This window comes from Stenella coeruleoalba, assembly GCF_951394435.1.
Source record: "Stenella coeruleoalba genome assembly, chromosome: 2".
Lineage (NCBI taxonomy): Eukaryota > Metazoa > Chordata > Mammalia > Artiodactyla > Delphinidae > Stenella > Stenella coeruleoalba.
The window spans coordinates 19,310,983-19,337,477 of NC_137147.1; positions in this window are offsets into that span (position 1 = coordinate 19,310,983).

Consider the following 26,495-nt stretch of genomic DNA (forward strand, 5'->3'; position numbering starts at 1 on the left):
ATAAACTTATGTAGCTTATACTTTGTCCATCTACATTTGAAAATAATTACTTAAAAATAAACATTCAGGATAGTTAAAAATTATATATATTAATATATATTTGGTAAAGCCTATATTTAACCAATAAAACCTAATTTTAACAGACTTCTCTAAACTGATAATGGTACTTCACTAAAAAAAAATACTGATAACTGTTACATGTGTTATAAATTCATGTGTCATTATTTGTCCATGTTCCTGATAAAGAAAGTGGAATCCAGAACATTGCACAGCATACAAATTTCAGCCAAGATTTGAATGTATTGAATAGAGCTTATTCTAAAGACCATGCTGTTCCTTAATAAAATATATTTTAAATTAGGTTTTATTTTTAATAAGATATAGGGGACTTCCCTAGTGGTGCAGTGGTTGAGAGTCCGCCTGCCAATACAGGGGACACAGGTTCGAGCCCTGGTCCAGGAAGATTCCACATGCCACGGAGCAACTAAATCTGTGTGCCACAACTACTGAAGCCCACGTGCCTAGAGCCCATGCTCCACAACAAGAGAAGTCACTGTAATGAGAAGTCTGTGCACTGCAACGAAGAGTAGCCCCCACTTACCACAACTAGAGAAAGCCCGTGAGCAGCAACGAAGACCCAATACAGCCCAAAATTAAATAAATAAATTTTAAAAATAATTTTTTAACATCTTTATTGGAGTATAATTGCTTTACAATGGTATGTTAGTTTCTGCTTTATAACAAAGTGAATCAGCTATATGTATACATATATCCCCATATCTCCTGCCTCTTGCGTCTCCCTCCCACGCTCCCTATTCCACCCCTCTAGGTGGTCACAAAGCACCAAGCTGATCTCCCTGTGCTATGTGGCTGCTTCCCACTAGCTAAAATAAAATGATATAAAGATTATGTTTTATAGAAAAAAGTGGCACAGTAGTCAATACAATCTCTTTAAAATGTACCCCTACCTGCTAAAATTCTTCAGTGATTTCCAAACACATATGATAGTAAAATCCAAGCACATCACCTGAATCATCTGTCAGTTGACTATCTGCCCTCATCTTTTTTAGTCGCTCACTATCTCAGTAGTCTGAGGCCACATTGTCCAAAATATGTCAAATATCTTTCCCCCTATATGAATCCTGTTCACTCTGCCTAGAAAGCTCTTCCCACAGATTTTCCCATCACTTGTTCATTCTCATCATTTAAATTTTTATGTCCTTATTACCTTATCAGAGAGTTTGTTCCGAATCATACTATCATCTTTGCTATTGTCACCATCCACCCCATTACTGTATTTTATTTTTATAACATTTATTATTATATGAAAATTTAATATATATTCTATTCTGAATGTGTTTGCTATATACCTTCCTCAATAAAATATAAAGCTGTGAAAGAGCGGACAGTCTGTTTGGGTCGCTGCAGTGTCCTTAAAATAATGTTTGGCCCATAGTGGTACTCAGAAAATATTTGAAGGAAATACTGGCTATTCCCAAGGAAATTACAGTTTTCTACTGGTTAGTCCTCTTGCCAACCTTGTGACTTTGGTTAAGTCTCACAGATTCTCTATCCCCAAAATTACTCTTCCGTAAAAAAAGAGAGAAGGTAAAGAGATAATGCATGTACTACTTATTTCCTAGAGTTATCATAAGAATATAATGAGATAATTTGGAGAAAATGCTTTGAGAATTGTAAAATGCTGTAGATATATAAAATGCCATTGTTGTCCAGTCTTGCCGTCAACTTGCCATAAGTCCTTCAATAATTCCCAGGATTCACATCTAGATAATTTGGGGAATGTGAGTGCCATAGAGCTCCCTTGTTCTTGAAGGGCTTATAAATCTAATCATTACTCTTAAGTCTTACTTTGCTGTACCTGGCTAGTTTTATACTAAAAGCTAATGTGCAAACAGTTAGACTTAGCAATGACAGGAAAAATATGAGAAAGTTGGGGTCTGTAGAGGAGCAGCTGTGAATTTTTACATTTGATCAGTAGAACATTTATTCACCATAGAAGTATTGGTAAAATATCTAACATGTAAGTTTATAAAGCCAAGTGTATATTTAACAAGGACTCTCCCCTAAGAGGTAGGTAAAGGCTCAAAAAAATTATGGTCATTTGGATATAATATATTTACCAATATTTAAAAGAGTAAAACAATAAAAGCTAACAGGAACATTCTAAATTTCATTAAACAATTATTTCTTGGAATATACAATGATAACTCTCTTAGATTTAATTTAGTAGGACTTGATCAGTTATATTCTATATAACTGTAAGTACTAATACTTTTGTAAACTTTACAAAATATCATTATTAAACTGGACAAAATAAATAACTCTTGGTCATAATAACAGTGGACATATCTTTTGCAATGCCTATTATTTCAGTATCTATGTATGACATTATAACAGGTCAATCTTAAGAAGACTGTCTAAAGGCACACTTTTTTTAAAGATAAAATCTTTGAGGACAAATTAAAAAAGTGAGGATCAGCAGGTGGTTTTGTTTTGTTTTTTCCTTCAAACAAGAATTTATCCTCTTACACTCGGTACATTTTGTTTAATATGACTCCTTAACTGTTTATCTTTTTTTTAAATAAATTTATTTATTTTATTTTATTATTTATTTTTAGCCACATTAGGTCTTCATCGTTGTGAATGGGCTTTCTCTAGTTGCAGCGAGTGGGTGCTACTCTTTCTTGCGGTGCACAGGCCTCTCACTGCAGTGGCTTCTCTTGTTGCGGAGCAAGGGCTCTAGGCACACGGGCTTCAGTAGTTGTGGCACACGGGCTCAGTAGTTGTGGTTCATGGGCTCTAGAGCACAGGTTCAGTAGTTGCGACACATGGGCTCAGTAGTTGTGGCTCACAGGCTTAGCTGCTCTTCAGCATGTAGGATCTTCCCCGACCAGGGCTTGAACCTGTGTCCCGTGCATTGGCAGGCAGATTCTTAACCACTGTGCCACCAGGGAAGCCCTATTTATCATTTCTTATTTCTTAATTTATTTTTACCTCACACAGTGCCAAGAACTCATCCCTGTATCCAACCAGAAAAACTTGAAGAACATACTGTCAATAACTGAAAAAGAGGTTAGAGATATTTGCTTGTACTCAGTTTAGAAAAGGTAAGAAGACTCTGCTTTCCTGCTGCAGTAAAATACAGTCACATGCCCTTACCTTCTATTCAAATGTCTCCATTATACGAACAAGGTCAAGTATTAAGTAATTATTTTTCCAATTGGATGTGTTGTTTTCCAAAACTACTTCTCCCAACTAAAACTTCATCAGTATTTTTATTCACTGTTCCACAGATGTTATGTTTTCCTGTCTCAAAAGCTATCATTATCATGCAGGATGTCTGTATCTTGCATATTAAATATTGTTTCGTTTTGTTTGTATCTACAAAATTTATTGTGAAGCAAATTTCAAACTTCTCGACAGTGGTGATTAATTTTATGTCTCAACTCGAGTGGGCTAAGGGATTCCCAGATAGATGATAAAATATTATTTCTGAGAGTGTCTGTGAAGGTGTTTCTGTAAGAGATTAGCACTTGAATTAGTAGACTAAGTAAAGATCACCTTCACCAATGCTGCTGGGCACCATCCAATTCATTGGGAGTCTGAATAGAACAAAAAGACAGGGGAAGGAAGGATTTGCTCTTTGCTTGATCTGGGTCATCCATCTACCCCTGCCCTCAGGCATCAGTGCTCCTTGTTCTCAGGCTTTCAGATTCAGACTAGGATCTACACCACTGGCTCCCCTGCTTCTCAGGCCTTCAAGTTTATACCAGAACTACACCACTGGCTTTCCAGGGCCTCCAGATACAAACAGCAGATCATAGATCTTTTCAGCCTCCATATTCACATGAGCCAATCCTTCTTAATAAATCTCTCTTAGCATATCTATATCTATATCTATATTTCTGTCCTTCTGGTTCTGTTTCTCTGGAAAACACTGACTAGTATATCATCTTTTGTGAACTTCATTTTCATTTTTTAATCAACATCTCACGAGGTTTGTTTTCCAGACGTAAGATATTGATTAGTTTTCTATTTACCAAATTAAATGTTCTTAGTTCTTTCATATTAAAGGTTCAATAAAAGTTCAGTTTTCAAATGCAGTAGTATTAAACCCTTAAGCCCTTAATACATTCTATCTTTTCATACAAGTAAGGTTTCCTATGGAATGAGTGGGATTTCAGCAAATATTCAGTTAATTCTAAGACAAAGTTCTCTTAAATAATGCTGCCCTAAGTCTAGAAAAGACTGTGGAATGTTTAGTCTTTCAAGCATTAGATCAGAGTCAGCAGAATCTAAAGAAGTGGTTGAAGTTTCATTGATGTATCAGTCCATAAACAAAACTAACATGGGGGAAAAGAAATCACATAGCCTAACTGCTTTGCTGTGCTTTAGCATTAATGTGGCTGCATTCTCAGAATTAGTCTCTAAATTCACATTTATGTTGCCTACTAATTTGTAAGCTAAATTAATGACTACTGAAAGGAGGCAAGAGAGAGAATACAAGAGGGAGTAGCCTTTACAAGGACCAAATACATTGAAGGTTTTACATTTCTTGGGGCAAAGGAAGTATTTGGGAAGCAAAGATGAAGTAAATATCTTACCAAGATCCATCTGGGAGAAATTCCACAAAATGAAATGTATATCTCATGCATTATGTCTCCCTTCAGCATTGTCATTTTTTACAGTGATGTATTTTTGCAATATGTTATTTTATACTAACTCTTGTACTATGTTTTTGTTTACGCTCATATATTTATATTTTACAACCTGAAACATTAATGCTAAGTGTCAAATTAAACTAATTCTAAGAAAAGAACTACAAATGAATAGGGAAATATTGGCTTCATTCCATATTTTAAAACACCCAATTTCTAATTACATTCAAGTCTTAATATATACCATCCTCCACTACTTTCAAAATCATTCTGTCAGTTTTAAACTTACTTCTACACAGTAATTGATAGCTTACCTTTCTTTTCTAAGATTGAAAGACACAAAGTTAAACATAAAATATATAAAGAAGAAAAAAACAATGTTAATATTAAGAATAATTCTGCATATTGTTTTGAACTCAGAAGTTTTGAAAGACCAAGCAGTTATGGGAATAAGCTATGACAGCTAACCAAGAGAAAAGCATTACGCCATTTAAAGATAGCTGTCTAACTGTAATTTTGTTTTCCTAAGAACAATAAGGGATATGTTTGTTTTCAAAGTTATAGATACAGAGGTTTATCATCTGCTAGTATATAAAACAATTTTGAAGGTTTTTTTTAACATTTTAATTTATTGTAAGTTTGATCTCAAGATAGAATTTGAGTGTACTAATAAATAGCTAAAACTAGCACCCACCATTTAAATAATACATTTTAAACCTTTATTTTCCAGTAACTTCTAGCTGTTATTGTTTCTGTTAAGAGCTGAACTATGAATTTTCTTGTTGCATCTGTAAAAATGATATACCTTTTTATCTATGATCACTTTAAATGATGATCTGTTTTTGGTTTTACAGTAGCTTGAATATGGTATACCAAGAGGTGGTTTACTTTGTATTTGTCTTGCTTAGGGTATGTAATATACCTTAAATCTTTAGATTAAGGTATTTTCTCAGTTTTAAATAAATAAAGGGCTATCATCATTCAAATATTACTTTCATTTAATTTTTTCTCTTCAGCTTTTCTAGAACTCTAAATATACACATCTCACACATTTTCACTGTTTCGTATGTGTCTTATGCGTGTATGTTTGTATGTGTGTGTGGTTGTGTATGAGTAGTTTTTTTTAAAAAAAATTAGTCTTTTTGATTCAGCCAAGATATAGTCTACTTTCCTACACTACAATGCACTACTCCACTCTTCTGCTGTGTTAGTTCATTTACTTAATACATGAATATGTTGTTAAATCTATATACTTAGTTCTTAATTTTATTAATAAATAAAATTTCACCATTCTCAAATTTTTATTTTCTAGTTTCTTTATAATTTCCTAACCTCTGTATATTTTAAATAAATGCATTTGTTGGAATTTAGTTCAGCCTGCATAGTCAAATTTAGGAACAAAGATAAATGGATTACATGAAAGCTCTTTTCAGACTGATTTGCGTGGAATTCTTCATCTTGCCATCTGTATGTTGATTGCATTAATCATTTTAATTTTTAAAAATATGTGCTTTATAATGGTAAATCTGTGTAATAAATGGATTGCATTTTGTTTATTTGTTCTCCTCTTGCTCTCTCTTTCTCTCTTTTTTAATATGCCTGGTTATTCTTGATGGAATGCCATATTCTATGTACAGAAGAGTCAAGAATCTTTGAATGATGCTAACTCTATCTTCCTTTGGAAGTTTGTTTTTCCAAAATAGGAAGAGAAAAAATTGCCTTAATTCAAACAAGTGCTGAATTTATTTGAGTCTGGGTACATTCTTTGTAATGCTTGCTTTACTTATGTGTCATATGTGTCACTGCTGAGGTGTAGCCCACAAGATTTCTCAGTTGAGGGATTGGGAAGTATACTAAGACCCCTTACTTCTTGGGAGGTCCTGAATTCTAAATTGGTCTAGTCTACACCATGAGACATTAGAAAACTTGACTGGGCTTTCAGTGGCTTTTTGTTTGACTTCTTAGCTTCTTGCCTTGTGAAGCTTAAGAATTTACTAAGTGCCAAGAAGGAAAAGAGTTCAATACTTTACATAATTCATTGTAGTTCTCTTCTCTCCAGAATCATGGCCATTCATGTAATGTTCACCCGGGCATTTCAATATTTCCATGTTGTGTAAGCCAAGCCAACAACATAGAGGAAAATTCTGCTTGATTCTTACACTCTTCCTAGATTCTCAAATGTTGGACCAACACCAAGAATCAAAAATACCCCAATGAGAAAAATGTTAAAAGAAGATGGATTCATTTCTTCATGGTTTTCTTGTCTCTGTTGTTTTGGCCTCCAAAGCCCTGGCTGCTTCAGTAGTCCTCAGATGCTTTCAAAAGGTTTTTCTGACATATTACCTAGCTTCTCTAGTTTTTCCTAATGGGAGTTTCCATCTTACAATTTTATCATAGATAGAAACAAAAGTTCCTAAATTAATTTAACCTGTTATATTTTTATGTCTCAGGAGACACCTGAGGAGGATAGGAAGAGGATTAATGGTTTATGATATCTAAAATGGGTCATTCTGCATATCTCATTTAAGTTCATTTAATTTATTATCTTTAATGAAGCCCCTTTTAAGAATGACTGTTCCCATTTTACATTTAAAACTAGTGACACACATTCATATTTTTCTTTTAAGAATTTATTCAGGTAGTGAGTAGCAAGTGTCATATGGCAACCATATTTTTCTGACTCGGCCCTGCCTGCCATCCACTACCTCATGATTTTAAATTTATCTACCTCAGGCAGCACGGATTCCAGCAAATTGTTCCATCTATCCATGCAGTAGAGAGTGACCTTAGAAAGATTTTTATTCTCACAGAGAGCAAAAGGGCATTCAGTATGTATTTGTAGCCCAGGGACCTTTGTTATATTAATCCTGTCTAAATATGATTTATTTTAGTTAAAAATTTGTTGTTCTTTCTCTCATTTGTTAATGAAGCAACAGTATAAAATATACCCCATTTTAATATCCTTATTACTTCTTCAATCATCTTTTTATTCTATAAAATGAAATTCTCTAAATACTGATTTTCTCACTGATTTAATTTTCTACTCATCACCATTATTGTTGCTTGGCTTCTTCATTGATATATTTAATTAAATTCTGGAAAAAACATGAATCCCACTTAATGTATTGAAAAGACTAATATCAGGTCCTAAAAAAAGCATTCCAATTTATATACTCAGAGTAGGTTAGACTTTAAAAATAAAGAACATTTTTATAATCAATTCACTATTGACCCTAGATTTTGCTTAAAATAACATTAAAATTATTAAAAGAGCTAACAGTTACAATAATCCTTAATATCTTATATTTCTGCAAATTTATACTACTTACATCTCATGTCCAAGTTACAAGAGGGACATAAGAATATTTGTCTCACTGTTTTGCAGTCATGCCTGAGAGATATGATTTAAGCAAAATATAGGTTATTTTATAGAAGTCATATGATATTACTTTTTATATTAAATTTTTTAAAACTGCTCATTCTGCTTGATAAATTTACCCATTTTCTTTTATAAGGACCAGTTTATTGAGACTAGTAATTTTTGACAAATAAACATATCTTTAATTTACTTAAAATAGTTTGGAGGCCTCTACGTGCTACGTAAATTATCTTTCAATTACATATCACAAAGTTTCCCTTTCAACTGAGTTGAAGTTTCAAATATAAGTTGAAATTGTTTTTTTGTGTTTTTTTTTTTTTGCTTGTTTGTTTGTTTTACCTACACATTGTCATAGGATGAATGCCTTATATCCAAGTAAGGGAGTACCTCATTCAGCCTGGGTCAGTGTATGGAAGTTAGGCTTCCAGCAAAAAAAACAACACAAATCTGTACTTCCAAAAGGGAAATTCTTCTTTTTCTGCCAAAATATAGTTATGTGATCTCCTAGTCCTTTACATTATCACTCCCCCTCCCCAGCTAGCTGTAATTATAGAAGAAAAATTCAGAAAAATAATAAAGAGGACACTGACTCACCTATCATTTACAACATTACCTGAAATCACATGTACTAGCCTTTTGAAAAATATGAAGGTTGTGCCCCAAACTTTGAATGTTTCATTTGCACTTCTCTACTACACACAAAATGGTACTTAAAATCAATTGTCTTATATTGTCACATTTTTATTACAGACTACTTAAGCAAATAGTGGTTATGAAAAGAAATGACTGTGATGTCCGAAATAGAAGACTAACAAGCATTTATTTATTGCTTCCTTATGCAAGATCCCACAGATTTAAAAGAAAAAAAAGATGAATAAGACTATCCATTTCACTGGGTACCCATACATTAGTTATAGAAAAATACCCAACATCACAATACAATGTGATAAGTGCTGTAATAATTATGTACAAAGTGCTATGGGAAAATCAAAGAGAGAGATTACTCTGCCTAAGAAAAGGAAGACTTCAAAGAAGATATGTTGTTTGAACTGGCATAAAAGTAAGCATAGAGGTTTTTCATGAAGTGAAGAGACAGAGGGAGTGGAGATGAGGATGAGATTGAGGACTTGGGTGAGAACTTGTTCATTGAGCAGGATCCCATAAGAAATCACCCCTGTACAATTTCTGTGGTAGCTCTGGAGAGCTAGAAAGATAACATGAATGAATATAGTATCGTGGTCCCATCAAGCCTGCTTTGAATATTGGGCTATTGCAAACACAAAATACATCAAAACTATTTCCTTGAACACTCATATCTCAAAGAATAGAGAATCAAAACTACAGCTAGAGGACTGACTTGAAAAATAGTTAATAAAATATCTTGGCCATTACTCTCACATTTTCACCTGGTATTTACAATCTCAGTGAAGGGGTGGAGAGTGACATGCAAGCTATTACTAGCAAAATCTAGGACACAAATCTCACTAGTGATGAACTTTTCATGGTTTATTTGTCTTTGAAATGTTGTTTAACACATTTTTGATTAATCAGGGTAGAGAACTCTCTCAATCCTTTACAGTAGAGGTCTCAGTTTACAACCAATTTATAGGTACACCATATACCCAAGCAAAGGTTATTAAATGAATGTTAGTGAGCATATACACTATTATGGTGTTCCTCTGTGACTAGTGTCATGCATGTTTAGCTATGTCTTGAAAACATCAATTTCAGGTCATTTTTAGAAAGAAAGGCAATAAGTTGAAACATTTCCAATTTTTTTTAAAGTGTGTATTTTATAGCAGGTTAGGAGATTTCACAGTATGCTAGGTAATTAACAGCATGTGATGTAATGATGTAAGTGTTGTGCATGTGTTTACATTCTGTAATGTCAATATTCTATATAGCTGGTGCCTGGACAAAGAAACAAAATTTACAGAGTACATTTGGACTGTGTCCATAGTAGTTTTCAATTAGTTTTTGCTATTTTTCATTTTTTTCAATAAAATCATATTTTAAAATTCAATCCACTTAAGTAGTTTTACTTTAAGCGCACATACGTGTATATAGGTATGTGTTTTATATTTTTAATTTATCTGTTAATATGGATATTTGTGACGAAGTAATCATGAAAAAGGATGTGACCTCTACATTCAGTATTTCCAATTTAGGGTAATGAGGGAATGAGGCTAACTGACATTATCTTCTTTGTCTCATTTCTTTTTCTTTTTTTTTAACTTAATCATTTCTTAGAAATTTCAATCTCCACTACTCTGTTTTCTCTTTTTTTCATTAATTAAAAAATTTATTTGTTCCTTTTGACTCTACAACTTGGATCTTAAAATCTTCAATGATAGGTGAGGTGTGTGCACAGAGAATAAGGGTTTGTTGAATATGGGAAGTTGTGGAGAGGATATGGGTGAACTAAATATATCTATTGTCCATAACTGTACATAAGGGCCATTGTCCTTAGTGTGCCTACTTTATCTTGCTGTGTCCCATTACTAAGAGATTGATCATACTACTTTTACTATGTTTAGCTGTTTAGCAGACTGCCAGACCAGATAGTGATGACAATGTGCTTATGTTTCCCTCTAATATTTCACTTTTCAGATTCTCTTGGGAAAGAAATCTTCCAGAATACGTGTAGTCTGGCTAGTGACTCTTCCAAGTTATTACCAAATTTTTTTTTTATTTCAAATTGGAACAAGACAGCCTCTTTGTGCCAAAAGAGTTTCATCTCTGCGTTTCAGCAATCTTTGAATTCCAGAAAATGGCATCCCCAAGAGATCCAGTTAATAATCGCAGTGGGAATTGTGTTGTTAAAGCCAAGTTAACCTAGAATGTGACCTAATTTTTATTATTTTCAGTCTAGGAGTGAATTAAACTAGTAGCATAACTATGAGAACTTCAACTCTTCTTAATCTTCTCAATAGCTTAGTTTCTGGGGAAAAGATCAGTCTGTTTATGGCAATCCAACTCTAAGGCATTCCTTGTATGGTTTGGGGAGGAAAGTTCTCACATATGCCAATAAATACAAAGACATATCAGGAACTTAGAAAATAGGAAATAAATTGAACTCAACAAGTACTATCAATTGGGTAGCAAAAATTCTTTGCCAACATTAATTTGGAATTATTTTCACATGGAGTAGTGCAAGGAACCATAAAATGTGAACTCTCAAAGCACCAATATCCTTCAGGTATTATTTTAAAAGTTGTAAAATGCATACCATTTCCAATAAAATTAAACTAAGGTAATGTATTCATAAACACATGTATCAGTAATATATAAATGTATGTATCCTGGCATTTGTAATTTCTTATGAAATTGTCCACTTGTAGAATATTTATCTGCATTTTCCATATGGATAACAATTCACTTTCCACCTATAATAAACTGAGCTCATTGCTTTTAAGCAGTAAGTAAATTATAACCTCTCAGAGAACATTATATTTTAAAATATTATGATAAGATTAGATATTTTTCAGTGACATGCATTTTTCTCCCACAATAATTCATACTTGAGGCTGACAGAATTATTGAAGAATTTTCTCTTATATAAGTTTTCTATAAAACTGATTTTGTTTTTATTTTTATGCCTTAAATATTTGCTAAAATCCATCACATAGTTCAGAGATTTCACACAGCCTCTGCCGAGGGATAATTCACTCACATTTGTATCATTAACTGCTGTGGAAAGTCTAGCTCTTTGGCTGCCTTTAGAAGAGTTTATGAGTGTTTTATGATGTTTCCTGGTTATACTGTATTTTTACAACTGTTGCAAATAGACACAAATGTCATAAATTACTGAAAAAAGTTATCCTCGATCCCTCTGAGTTTAATGAGGAACAGTTACAGAAAAGGGAAGTTTGCAAGTGCCACTAGAGTTGGCTTGATGGATTCCACATGTAGAGTGAGTTCAGATCTCTAAGTCAGATTTGTTAAACTTCTAATGCACTCTTTATCTGTTTCCCTTTTCTAATGTTATTTTAAGCGTACCCTTAATTCTGGATAAATTGACTATTTGCTAATGAATACAGCTATTTGTTTCAAGTAAATGGTCCAAAGACAATGTATCTGTCTTTTGAGATACAACAAACAGGTACATATGTCCTCCTCCAAATCAAATCATCCACATAATATATGTCTAGCAAGTTCCCATAACTAAAATCTTTAAAAATTATTAGTGCCTTGAGTGTTGTAATTGAGACATTGTATAAACTTAATGTTCAGTCTAAAAATTTAGTTATCATCACACAAATATTACTATAATCACATATCCATTATTAGTAACAAACATTTATTTAGTGCCAAATATATGCCTAGAATGGTGCTAACTAGCATGGATTCAAGGTGGTAAAAGGTGGAAATTAAAATATAGAAGACGTATTTATAGTCAACAATAAAGGGTAAATCTAAGACAATTTATGCCACTGATTAATAAAGGTAACAGTGTGATGGAGAAAAGCAGCCTAGTAAGGAAAACATCCTTGAGAAAGGAAGAATTGAAGTGTAAATTTTATCAAAATTGAATTTAAATAATTAAAAATGGGTTCAAGGTGCTATATCGAGGAAGAATACCTTTGGGTCTGCAGGTTTAGCAAATAAGGCTGAAAGAAATGTTGAAGAACAATCCATAGATTTATACCCTTTGCCAGAATATATGAAACAATGGACAATATGGATATAGTAAGAGAATCTTAAAGGAATAAGAAATCACCAAACTTTCCATTATTCAAAGAGGTTTAACTGACTACACGTTACTTAATGCCTTACTAAATCTCGTACTAAATAGGGAAACTACTTGGTTGTAAATGTATTTCCTTTCTTTTCTTTCAAAATTCTTCATGCCCAAATTAGAACAATAATTAAAAATGAAGGCAGGGGTAGAGTGAGGTAAACTAGATAACACAAAAGTACATCTATTTGCTCTTAAGTAATTGAACATTAATTGACTGTGACATGAACGTACTTTGTGGAATGCCTTAGATGAATTATCTCATATCAACTTCATACAAACCAGTAATAGAGGTCATATTATTCTCCCAGTTTCTTCAGTTATAAAATTTAACCTTAGTAATATAAACACTTGCAGAAAGTCGAGCTAATAAAGCAATGGAGAACATCTTTGAACCAATGAAATTTGACCCCAGGACCCAGGTTTTAACAAATACTCCATAATCAGATATAAGTGTAAGGCATATTTTAATTCAAGTTTACTACTAACTTTGAATCTTCCTGTATACACACACACACACACACACACACACACACACACACACACACGTATTAAATATTACATCTTAAATTTAAACATATATATTTTTAAGGAGTTGCTTTTTGTCTCCTCTTATTGGTTACTGCCCTTGATTCCACAGGAACCTAATTCTGTGTTGCTTGTGATCTTAATTATTAGCCAAAATCACACATTGAATTTAGCCTGGATTAATAGTACTCTAATATCCAAGAGAATCACATATTTAGAATAATTTTCTAAAGAAGATCATGTATTTTCTTTCAGTAAATGTTTCTAATACTTTGGTGAAGTTACCTCAACTGAACTTTTAGACTAAGTTCATTTGCTTGTTCATCCAACACCATATATAACTAGAGATTTAAAAAATTATTTATATGTTATATATATATATATATATATAGAATATAAATATATTCTATATATATATATATAGAATATAGAATCCCTAAATCTACCATATATATATATGGTAGATTTAGGGATATAACTACCATATATATATATGGTAGATTTAGGGATATATTCTATATATATATATATATAGAATATAGAATCCCTAAATCTACCATATATATATATGGTAGATTTAGGGATATAACTCTTGAAAACAAATTCTTAAGGTCTGGGATGGGGTGAAACATTGAAAAGTTCATATATCTTGAAATCAATATAAGAAAACTAATTTTAAGATGTCTATTATCTTACTAGAAATTTTAATAGATATATTCCCATGAACCTCCTTTCTTTCTACTCAAGCATTTTTATTTTCAAATATATATCCTTGTCTTCCTTTACAATGAAAAATAAGTGGATATAACTCATGCATCAACATTTCTTTTTCCAGGCTGGGTACAATAAATAAAAATAGTATCTGATTTTGGAAAAGTTAGAACTTTTAAAGAATGAAGATGAGACAAACACACATCACTGAAATTAGTCTGGGTTTTAATGTTCAAGGGGAACCTAAAACATGGTTTAAGGTAAATGCAGTTGATGTCTTCTTTGCTTCTATCATAACTGTGTTTTTGTTCTATTGTTGCATGTATTACCATTATCAAACTACTGTGCATTTGATTCTTGCCTATGGCAATGCAGTGGCCCCAACTAATAGAAGAAGGAGCAGCATCAGGACTACATTAGGAAAGGAATGTTTTAAGGACTAGGCTGGTAACTCACTACCATATTTCCCTTTACAATTTGCTCACTCTAATTGTTAAAACATTTCCTGCTATTTCAGAAGAGCAGAGACCACAAAAGCCTACAGATGAAGCACTACCAGGTTTACACTGAAGGAAAAAATTTGTTTTGTGACCTACATTTAAAAGCATTTTAAACATGTCTTGTATGACTCCTTTCTTTCCTGTTTCTATGAGTTGTTCAGGATTGAACATCCGTACTTCTTGCAGCTCTGAAATGAGTAATTAATGAAGAATCAGTGTTTGGAAACTTTCTGAATGAAAGTCAGTGAGGTAGAACACAGGCAAATGAACCTAGAGGCACACGTGCACAAAGAAATACAGTCTGAAAAATTTCTGATCCAAAAATGGACTTGAGATTACTGTTTTCTCCTGATTTATGGTTTTAGTCTAAAGAGTAAACACTCTATCATTGTTAAATAGTGGAATATCTATGGGACATATCACTGCTAAGTAGTAGAAATGATTTTTTTAATGAGACAGTTTTAAAAAAGATTTAGGGATAAATTGTAAATGTATTGATCAAGTATATAAAGATAAGTAGCAATTTCCCATTCTATTATGAAAGTTTTAAATAACTTAAAAAGTATTCCCAATATTAACAGTTTTCTAGTGGATAATTGAGATGTATTATTCTTTATTTCTGGCAACTATTCCAAGTGTCATGTTAAGACACAGCTAAATTCTTCAAATACTCTGTGAGCTCTCTTTCTCCAGAACATCTTGTACTTCTCACAACTCTCAAAATAATAGGTGATAAATGTAAATAAATCAATACACAGACACATCAAACACATTTTAATCAGTAAAATATGAATCTTAATTTCTAAATTCCTGGTAGTTTTCATGTATTCAATATCAACAGAGCATTAAATATTTTTTAAGGCTTACAGTTTCATTTGGGCATAATTTCAACTTTAGTAAAGGTTTAAATCAATATCTTTTCAACATTACAATCACTGGCAGGCTGGGAGTAAGGTGGCATCTTTAGCAATTCTCATGCTAAGTTAAGATCACAGGGAATGAAGACTAGGAATATTCCTTTTAAACATTTTCCCAGATAATGTTATAAACTCTAAAATGGGTGTATTTCAGGTTTTGGCACTTTCTGCCTAAATAAGTGAACTTGGTTAAATAGCCCCACAGTTAGTGATTGTGTTGTTTGTTTTGTTTTCTTTGTTTCTATAATTCCAAGTCACCTGCTTGACCAAGGTATTCTATTCATAATGGTAATTTTCAAATCTCATTGCACATTAAAATCGTCTGGGGACTCAACCACAATATTTTTATTTATTTTTTCTGGATACAGAAAATTTCTATTACTGCAGAACTTTCCTTTATTCCCCCTTCCCTCTCTGCCAGAGGCATCCTCTATCAGTTTTGCCAGTTCCTGAACTTCATAAAAAATTGAATTCCATTTTATACATTGATTTAGACAATACCAAGGGAAAACAATTCTTTAACCCTCATCTAAATTTTGTAGTGTTTCAAAATCAAGTATATACCTATCATGGGAACTTTTAAAATAAAAGTTGTCTGATATGCAATCTCTATTAATTGTCATTATCTTTCTGTATATTCAAGAATTAATAATCTCTCCTTTGATAAACTGACCATAAATGTGAATTCTATCCACTTAGAAATATTTTGTAGTAAAGGAGAAAGAACTTTGTGAAAAACATTAGCTAATTCAAAACCTCTATACAATCATAATGTATTATATAGTAATACTAGAATAATCTTCTTCCCTATGTACATCATAAGGAAACAGTTACCCTCTCACTGTCTATGCAGGTGAAGATTATTCAGACTTCAAAGTCTTTAGAGTCCCTTGTTGCATGCTAAATTCATTGGACCCTTTATGTCTTGTATCCTTTATGTTACAAATTCCAACTACTAGAGAGAAAGAAAAGAACACCTAACTCCCGCCTACCTGTACAGTCTCACCTCCTGCTCCTTTCTCTTTTCCTCACTAGGCTCTAACTCCAATAGTTTTCAGTGCCTTGAACTAACTCCATCCTTTCCTGCCCCAGGACCTTAACACACACTAACCTGGCTTGAGATTTCTTATCTCTGCTTTCTGAGAAACTGACATCTCATTCTTCCATTATCACCAAATATCACCAATCAAATATCATTTTACTTATTACCTCTTCAGAGAAGCCTCTCCTGACCATTCTCACCTCTGTTTTTTACCCTCTCAGCGCACCATGGATTTTAACTCATTGAACAGATAATAGTGGTAATAAAGTGTAATGGAAAAGAATCTGAAAAAGAGGCTAATGACACCAAAGATCACGCTCATTTTTATGTATCTGGAACTTAACATTTTAACTGAAATATTAAGAATCTTCAAAGAAATGAAGGTTTTGCCTTTCTAAGTAAGAAAACAATTACCCTTATTTATTAATTGGAACGTGATTGCCCTAGAGTCAGAATCCCCAGAGCTCTTTTCCCATGTTCAGAGTCACTGGATCTCTGTGGAAGAAGGAATCTGCTCCTTGAAGCATTCCATGTATATTAACCCTAACATCGTGGTAATGATGGTTTCCTGAGTAATATTTATGCTTGATATCAGGAGGCTGAGAAAACACTTTCTAATTTCTCCCTTAAAATAAAAGAACCTCTCCCTTCAGCAAGATTGAATTATCCAAGCATGCAGGAGCCTCTTTCTGTTTAATTTTGTTCTAAAGATGTCAGGTATTTCTCCATATTCCTCAGGTGCTTTATCTCACCCAACTCAATGGATCTGAATAATAGAGAAAAAGGGACTCTTGTTCTTTCAAGAAAACTGATGTAGGAAACTACACAGGGCTAAATACTATCTTAAACTTAATTTCATAATACATTCACTGCCTTCACTGTGACAGAGCAGGAAACCCATATCTTGTCCATAATTCAATTTTGCTGATTTGCCCATGTGCTATGATATCTCTACAGCAGGACCAGCAGAATCAGGGAGCAACTAAAAGAAGATGTTCTCTGTAAATATTGCTCATTTCTCTTTCCTTGTGTTAATAAGAGGCAATCAAGTTCTACGATGCACTAAATTAGAAGTAGAAGGTGGAGACTTTGGCTATAAGAGCCAAGTAGAAGGTGGAACCAAAGTCTATAAAAGGTAATTTTGCATAATTCCTCATAAATTAGAAGAGAAACATACTTGAGCCTTTTTAATCAATGAGAAGACTGTTCTTTCAATGACTATGTTGTGGTTCTTAGCCTAGTAGTACTACAGCCAATGGTGGTGTGACTTCTGCTATTTTAGTCATAAAATACCTATGCAAACTCCAGATGTTCCTTATGAAGCCAGTTGCTAATGAGGCAAGAGAGGATTCATTCCATGCCCATTTTCTACTTTGGTGCTGAAATGTGAGTTCATCCATCGTCTAGATCCCACCCATAAGCCAACATGCACCTGCAAAAGTCTTCAATTCGGGGGCTTTTAAATCACAAACAGACACTCTGATTCAGGCTTTCATATTAAAAATTCCATAGCAGGGGAAAAAAACACTCCAAAAACTCAGAGCTCTAATTCCTTAATGAATTATGTACATGGTGTGAGATATACAGACGGACATAAATTGATTTCCTGTTCCAAATACTGGAGAGCATATTGCAATGTGGACCAAGTTCATTTCAGGGTAGTGTTTCAGTTGCACTTGTGAGTAAAGCAAAATGTTATCAAGATTTGCTTTACCTGAGGAAACTGGGAATTCCAAACTACTCATAAAACATCACTGACAACGCTAAAGCTCAAGGTGAAAATATAGTCTACTTTCTTCAAGTTAACTCTATGGTCTTTGGAGACATAATGTATGTGAATAGACTGCCATAGACTGAGGCCCATTTTGCACAGATTGTGCAAAGTCTTCCTTCTCATTTATAGAGGTATGCCCCCTGCAATCGCCAAGTTTCATTTTAGACTCCCAATGAACCAGAAACCCAAAGCTAAAGTCATCTACAGTCACCAGCTTTCTTATGATTTTCACCTAAAGTCATAAATCTTTTCTTTATATCCTTTGGGAAGGAGTGAGTTCTCCTGAAAACTTGGACCAAGTTCACCTGACACTTCTCGGGAGCCCCATTTAGCATTTACATAGAGGGAAAAAAAGTCAAATCAAATAATTTTTATCAGTTTTAGATTTCATTTAAAAAACACAGGCACATGTGCAATGTCCCAAGTCACTTATTTTAATAGTAATCTGGAAGACAGAAATGACATCAGTTTAGACTGACAGTACAAACCTGAGAAACACACAGAAGATTCAAATCAATCTCCCTAACCCTAGGTTATCTCTGAAAATAAGGCCAAAAGAAGTTTAACAGTAGAAGTTAATAGTATGTGTGAGCACCCAGAAGTTATGTCATTATTATTCACTGATGTAAATGCTCTAAAAACCGATATTTTCAGTCCATATAAGCACAAAAGCAGTTAATGTCATGTTTGCTGGCTGCTATCAAAGACAGGGTACCATGCCTTTTAGATAAGTGAAAGCACGCAGGCATAATAAGTGTTGGGACTTGGGCAGGAACCTACAGTAGAGGACCCTAAAAGCAAGCATTGTTCCAGAAAAGTTCTGGATTTCCTTCCTGGAGAGGTATCATCATTGTTCTCACTTTAAGTCCCCTCCTGACTCTACTGCAAACTCATAGCATTGATAGATAAGATGTAAAAAGATGGAATTGAAAAGTCATAGTCCTCTTTACCACCTAAATCGGTAGAAGTCAGGATAGTTTTGGGGAAGAAACTATGTTTAGTAATGAGGCAGGAAAATTAAGGGAGCTTCGAGAATGCTAGTAATACTCTTTCTTCATTAGGTTAGTAGTCATATGGGTGTATCCTCTTTGAGATGATTTATCAATGTGTAAATTGGTTAAATGTACCCTAATATGTCTGTCATGCTTTAAAAAAAAAGTTTACTTAAAAAGGTATTATTGCACTGTGTTCTGAAAGATAACTACTTGGAAAAGTAACAAAAAACAGTGGGCAGTGTTGAGTCTGCAGGCCTGTTAGAGTCTAAATGTGGAATCCCAGAGAATAGGACATGAATTAGACAGTGATGGAGTAAGAAATGAAAAGTACTCTGTAAAAATAAAGACACTGCCTAGAGCCATGCTCATTGCATAAAACTTAGGAATAGGAAACGTTAAAAAAGTGATTGCTTGCTTCTGGATCCACAACCCACTTAAAATTTCATACCCAGAGAGGCAAGAAGAGAAAGACAACCAGGTCCTGCATTATTTACTATCTCATAGATTGAATATGACATATTTTAAATAACACCAATGTACAGGAGCCATAACCTACCAATATAAGACCTGGATCTGAATTCAGAACTTCAGCTGGGAATAACTGAAAATCTGAGATAGAGTAGTATGGTAATATACTGAGGTAAACAAAATTAACCTTTACACCAAGCAAACAACCAACAACTAACTCAAAGCAGATATGGATTAAAAACAAATAAACAAATAAATTTACAACATTCTCCTCTTAATGAAACATTAGACAAAGGGAAGAGATGTATTGCTTACAAATGAGCAATAATTAAACAAGCCCAGAATTCTCTGGCAGCCCAGTGGTTAGGACTGCATGCTTCCACTGCAGGGGCCACAGGTTCGGTCCCTGGTCGGGGAATTAAGATCCCACACGCTATGCAGTGTGGCCAAAAAAAAAAAAATTGAACAAGCCCTCTTCTCACCAGAAACAATACTGGCAGAAGTTAAAGAGCATCTTTTCAAAGTGTTTATAAAAAAATTACTGTCACAGAGTGTATACTACAAAAGTGTAGGTAATTTTTAAATTGTACATACATATTAAGAGATTTTTTTTTTCTATTTGGACAAAACATTGCTGAAAATCTAATAAAAGACTACTTAAGCAAGGACCGACTGAATCTTAAGAAAAAGAAATGAAGAGCAAAAAATAAATGGGTGTTTAGAAACTGGTAAAATATGTTATCTTCTTTTAATTAAATATCAATGTAAGCTAGAAACTAGAATCAACTAATTTTTACTTAATAAAAAGGTTGAAATAAAGTTTCTAGAGGCCATTAAAAAGAAAAATGATACAAAAAATTTTCATAAATAAGCTACATATGAATCTTATTCTGTTGTAGGGAAGGACAGGTAGACGGAATAACTTTAAACTTTGTTGGAAAAAATGTGTCCCTTTACTTGACAAATATTTACCAAGGACTATTCTAAGTTCTAGGGGTTTGCTTGGATTCTGGAGAAATAGGAGGCCACTCTGAGTGAAGCAGAATGGGTGATAGCAGTGAGTGGTGAAGGTAGTTATGGGATGTAGCAGGGAGCCATACTCTGTAGGGAGTTCTGTATGGTAAAGAGATTGGGACATGCTTTCAGTTCTTTGCTATAATGAAGAGTCTAACTCCATGTTTTTGTTGTTTGACTGCTGAGAGCTTTTAAGGCTTACCCTGCTCTTCCTCTTCTGCCTGGCATCTGGGAAAGCTGATAAAAAGAAAACCCTTGCTCCTTCCTTTGGTTCCAGCAGGAGACTCAAACTACAGAAGCCCGTATCTGCACACAGACATTCTCACCCAGGCTCTACTGCCTAACCATAATAAAATCCCCAAGCCAGTCTTTTTTCTGCTCTTTCAAGACATTTCAGACTCCCCTGGGAGTAGTACTGCTCTTCCCAGAAAACCACCTTAAGTGAGTAGTAAACTTTTTCAGACCCTCTTGGTGTGTGTGGCACCATGAGCATTTACATCTGAACCAAATACTGAGTAGCCATAACAGATGGTAAGGCTTTGGACTGTTTGAGTAGGTGTAAACATTATCAGACTTACATTTTTAAAAAAATCACTTATTTTCTCTGTGTAAAATACACCAAGGAAGGCAGAGGATACAACAGGAAAACTAGTACAGGTTACTGCAATTGTCTAGAACCAATTCTCCCCAATCTTTTCCGCTCCAGGAAGCCCACATAGAAATTAAGAATGTCTGTGTGGTACACTAGGAAAACAAGAGGCTGTTCAATGCCAGAAACTGTTCCCAGTTTCTCTAATTCCTTCAGACCTCATTGCACTTCAGAGAAGTTGTTATCTTGGAACCCTAGAAACATATAAGGTAACAATGTTGGGAAAGCTGGTATGAAACGATGATGGCTCAGACTCAAGTGGCAGGAGAAGTGGTGAGAAGAGGTCATTTTAAAGGTCAAGTTATTGGATTTTGTTGTATGTTGGAAATGAGAAAAAGTGAGAAATAATGATAATCCCAAGGATTTGGGGCATGAGCAAACCGAAGAATGGAATTACCATTTACTGAGGTGTGGAGAAGTTGGGAGGAGCTGGTTTAATGGCCCCCAAAATAAAAGGTTATATTTTATATGTAATAAGTATGTTTATCAAAAATGTTTTAACAAACACTAACAGCAATAATTCAAGACCATTGTCTTCATTTTGCCTTAATTTCTCCTTAAAAAGTTAAAACTAAGTGGTAAAGGGTTGTATATTCTTTTTTTTGTGTGTGTGGTAGGCAATAATACCAACATGATATTTTATCTGAAGATGTCTTTTATTTCCCTGTCGTTCTTAAAGGACATTATTTCTGGATATAGAAATTACAGCTGATAACTCTTTTCCTTCTGTACTTCAAAAACGTGGAGGCATTTCCTTCTGGCCTCAAGGTTTCAGATATTAAATCTGCTGTCCTTTGAGCTGGTGTTTCTTTGCCTATTGTGCTGGTTATCTCTGGCTGCTTTCAAGACTTTTCCTTTGTCTTTAGTTCCAGAAGTTTAATTACAATGCATCTTGGCTTGGGTTACTCTGGCTTTACCCTATTTAGCATTCATTGAGCTTCTTGAATCTGCAGGTTTGTGTTTTGGCAAATTTGGGAAGGTTTTAGCCATTATTTCATTGAATACTTTTTCAGTTCTACTCTCTCCACCTTCTCCTTTTGGCCAAAAATACAAATGTGATCTCTTTTGTTATTGTTCTACTTGATCATGAGCATCTGTTGACTTTTTTCAGGCTACTTCTGTCAAATGTTCAGATTGCACAAATTCTGTTGATTTGTCCTCAAGTTAATTAATTTCATCCTCTTATCATCACTGAAGCCCATCAGTGAATTTTATTTATTTATTTGTTTTTGTGATTTGTTTTTCAGTTATATATGTTTTATAAGTTTTTACTTATTTGCTGAGATTTTCTATTTTTTGTTTAAGAGAATTTAAGTTGCTTGTTGAAACATTTTATGATGGCTGTTTTAAAATACTTGTCAGATAATTCTAACATCTAATTTGTCTTGCTATTGCTACCTGTTAATATCTTCTCTTGTTCATGTTATGATTTTCCTAGTTCTGGATATAATAAATGTTTTCTCAATTATAGTCTGAACATTTTAAATATGATAGTATGAGACTCCAGAGTCTATGCATTTTTTTATTGAAGTATAATTGATTTACAATGTTAATTTCAGGTGTACAGCACAGTGATTCAGTTATACATATATATTTTCTTCACATTCTTTCCCTTATAGGTTATTACAAAATATTGAAAATATTGAGTACAGTTCCCTGTGCTATACAGTAGGTCCTTGGTGGTTATCTATTTTATATATAGTAGTGTGTATATGTTAATCTCAACCTCCTAATTTATCTCTCTGCACCCACCAACTATTTTTTTTTTTTTTTTTAGTGAAGCAGGATGTTTCCCTGTGGACAGCTAGTGTAAAGGCCAGGAGTGCATGTTTAGCTTCCCACTGTGCCCCCCTCACCAATCCCACCAATCCCAACAAAAGACTCACACTGCCTCATTGCATACAGATGCAGATTATGTGAAAATTCCCTTCCCCCTCAGCTCTGCTAACACCTCCCAGAGAAAGTGGGGCAACAATTTGCAACTCCTCCTTACATTCAGGTTGAGGTGTAAGCTCAGATTTACACTGGGCCTCTAACACCACGGACAGAGTAAGTGAAGAGCAAATTCTCATTGTTTCGTTGTTGCTGGATTGAAGTGGAAGTTCAACATTTTACTGGGTCCCATTGACACCAGAGGTGGAGTAAGACAGAATAGAATGAAAGGGAGATGTGGAGTCACCACTATGTTCACCTGGGACCACCTCATTCCACCTTTCCACCTCGTTGATACTGGGTTGGGTGACAGATCAGCTCTCTACTGGACCAAGCTAACACTAGGCAAAGGGACAGCAGAGAGTGTCAACTAGCCCAGATGGCACCTCCTAATCCTGCTCGTTGATGTTGGGTGGCTGTGGGGGCTCAGTTCCCTGCTGAAACCACCTGTTTATTCTTACACCAGTTTCACAATTAATAACAGTGTGACTGAATAATAAAAATACATAAAATTTAAAAACTGATATTTCAACCTCGCTATAACTTCTGTGTTTCTTGTTATTTTCCAGATCTTCCCTACATACATTTGTATTTTATAGAGTTGCAATAATAACACATGCTATTTTCATGCTTTTTCTGCTTATATTTATATTTTCCAGGTTTCTAAAGTCTTCATGATTTTCATTCTACTGCACACACAGTATTGTATAATGAGACATGAGTTTTTTGAAAGATTGGAAAATTGCTTAGAAATCAATTTAATAATTAAATGTACAATCAGTTTTGTACCAAAGTAGCTGTTCATTAATGACTGTACTAGTTTTCTGCTAATAAATGTATTAGTTTCTTATGGCTGCCATAACAATTTAAGACACATTTATTGGCTTAAAACAGTGCAAATTTTAATCTTATAGTTTTGTAGGTCAGCAATCTGTATGGATCTCACTAGGCTAAAATCAACTTTTTGTCCAGACTATGTTCCAATCTGGAGGCTCAAGGAGATCATCCCTCTACTTGACTTTTCCAGGTTCGTGAGGCTGCCCCTCTTCTTTGGCTCATGGTTCCCTTCCATCTTCAAAGCCAGCAATTGCTTTCAAATCTTTCTGACATTCTGTCATTCTTACACTGACTCTTCTGCCTCCCTCTTCCATATTAAAATCCTTGTGATCACATTGTGACCACCCAGATACTCCATGATAATCTCCCTACCTTGATGTCATCTGATTAGCAAATTTAATTCCATCTGCAACCTTATTTCTCCTTTGCCATGGAACCTAACACACTAACAGATACTGGGATTAGTTGTGGACATCTTTGGAAGACCATTATTCTGTCTACACCCATGACAATTCAATTTGGGTTTGCATTTTAATTAACTGAATCATGATATTCACTATTCACAAGAAGTAACTTGAGGTTTATAAGTCTACTACATATAATTTATCCTTTCAACACCAATTATGAGCAAAGGTTATAAAATTAAGATTGATTCTAAGTAAATGTGGCTTTTAGAGTATAGATTAGATGTTAAATCATCCTTAAATCTTGAAGAGAGTGGGAATATTCATTTCAGAAGTCTTGGATCTTTTAGTACATTCCTAAAAGAAATTTGTCAGGACTGGAGCATCAGCTACAGTCAGATTTGCCCCATTTTCTAAGGTAAAGCTATGGAGGAAAGAGTTTAAATTTTAGCACTAGAAAGATCAGTACCAAGAATATAGAATAACATAATCTATGTTTACAAAAGTGATGTAAAAGAGTCAGATTGCTTATAGTCACACATTCAATAAGTAGCAATGGGAGAGAAAAGCCAATAATCAGCTTTTCTGAACTCTAATCCATGGCCACTCCTCTTCATCATAACATCTATTGAAAAAATGTGGTTTTGATTATTTATTTCAATTAAATTTATTTATCATTAAAGACACATGACAAAAAATACCATCACATCAATAAGAACATTTTTTAAAATAAGAAATTGTGTAAAAAAAAAAGGAAAGCTAAAATTAATAACAATACTTTGAATGGAGATAATTCTATATATTTCTATATATTTTCATAAACTAAAATTACTCTCTGCTAGCTTCCATTTTACACTCTCTGTATGGTTATAAACAGTCACACTATCAGTGAGTAAATATAGAAGACAAGTCTTCCAATAAAAATATACAATATATATTATACCAAGTTAAAATGGCACGTATATATTAAGTAAGCAGTAGAGTTGAATATGTATATAATCAGCCTACTTCATAGGGCTTTTATAACTAAATGTTGGAAATATACTTATCACTGAACATGTAAGAAATCTATACTCTTAACTTCATCATCAAAGGAAAAATGTTTGCAACTTTTGTACTATAGGAATTGAAATATCCATTAAATATATTATAGTAATTTCCTAGTAAGATCTCTTCTTCACTTTAATTCAGGTCACAATGACCAATTAATACAGAAACCGAGAGCTCTTGATTGAGGTCCTGAGTTATCCAGCTGTAACTTGTGATATGACATGTCTTTGGAATCAATAGCAGTAAGCTAGTATTTACTAGACATATAATCCAGTTATAAATGACAGGGGGGGAAAGAATGGTCTCTTTATATTTTTTCTCCTAACAGGAAAATCATCAAAATGATTCAGAAATCTCAAAATGATCCTGCCGTAACCATCTTGACTACACAAATTAGCCATTAGTAAATAGTCTGTTTTTGAACACATTGTACAAAACCTTGAATTCTTTTCAAGATAATAGCAAAATATGAGTTCAAATATGGGATTATCCATAGTATCTTACTGAACTCTTTGATAGAGAGCTAAAAGACTTTTCTTAACAGGACTATATCAGAAATTTTTAGCCTTGAAAAAAACCTTTGAACTATAATCTCTGAATGCTTGCACAAACAAGTTTATGATGAAATGTTGGAGAAATATAAGAAATATGTATTAGCGCTAGAAATATAAGAGATACTTATTACTGTGTTTTGTTTTTGTTTGGTTATTTTGTTTTTTTATCACTAAACCAAGGTTGGCTATTTTAGGATATTGGTTATACCAATTCTTTCTTTCTTTTTTTTCTTTAATGTATTTATTTATTTGTTTGGCTGCATTGGGTCTTCGTTGCTGCACACAGGCTTTTTCTAGTTGCGGTGAGCAGGGGTTACTCTTCAT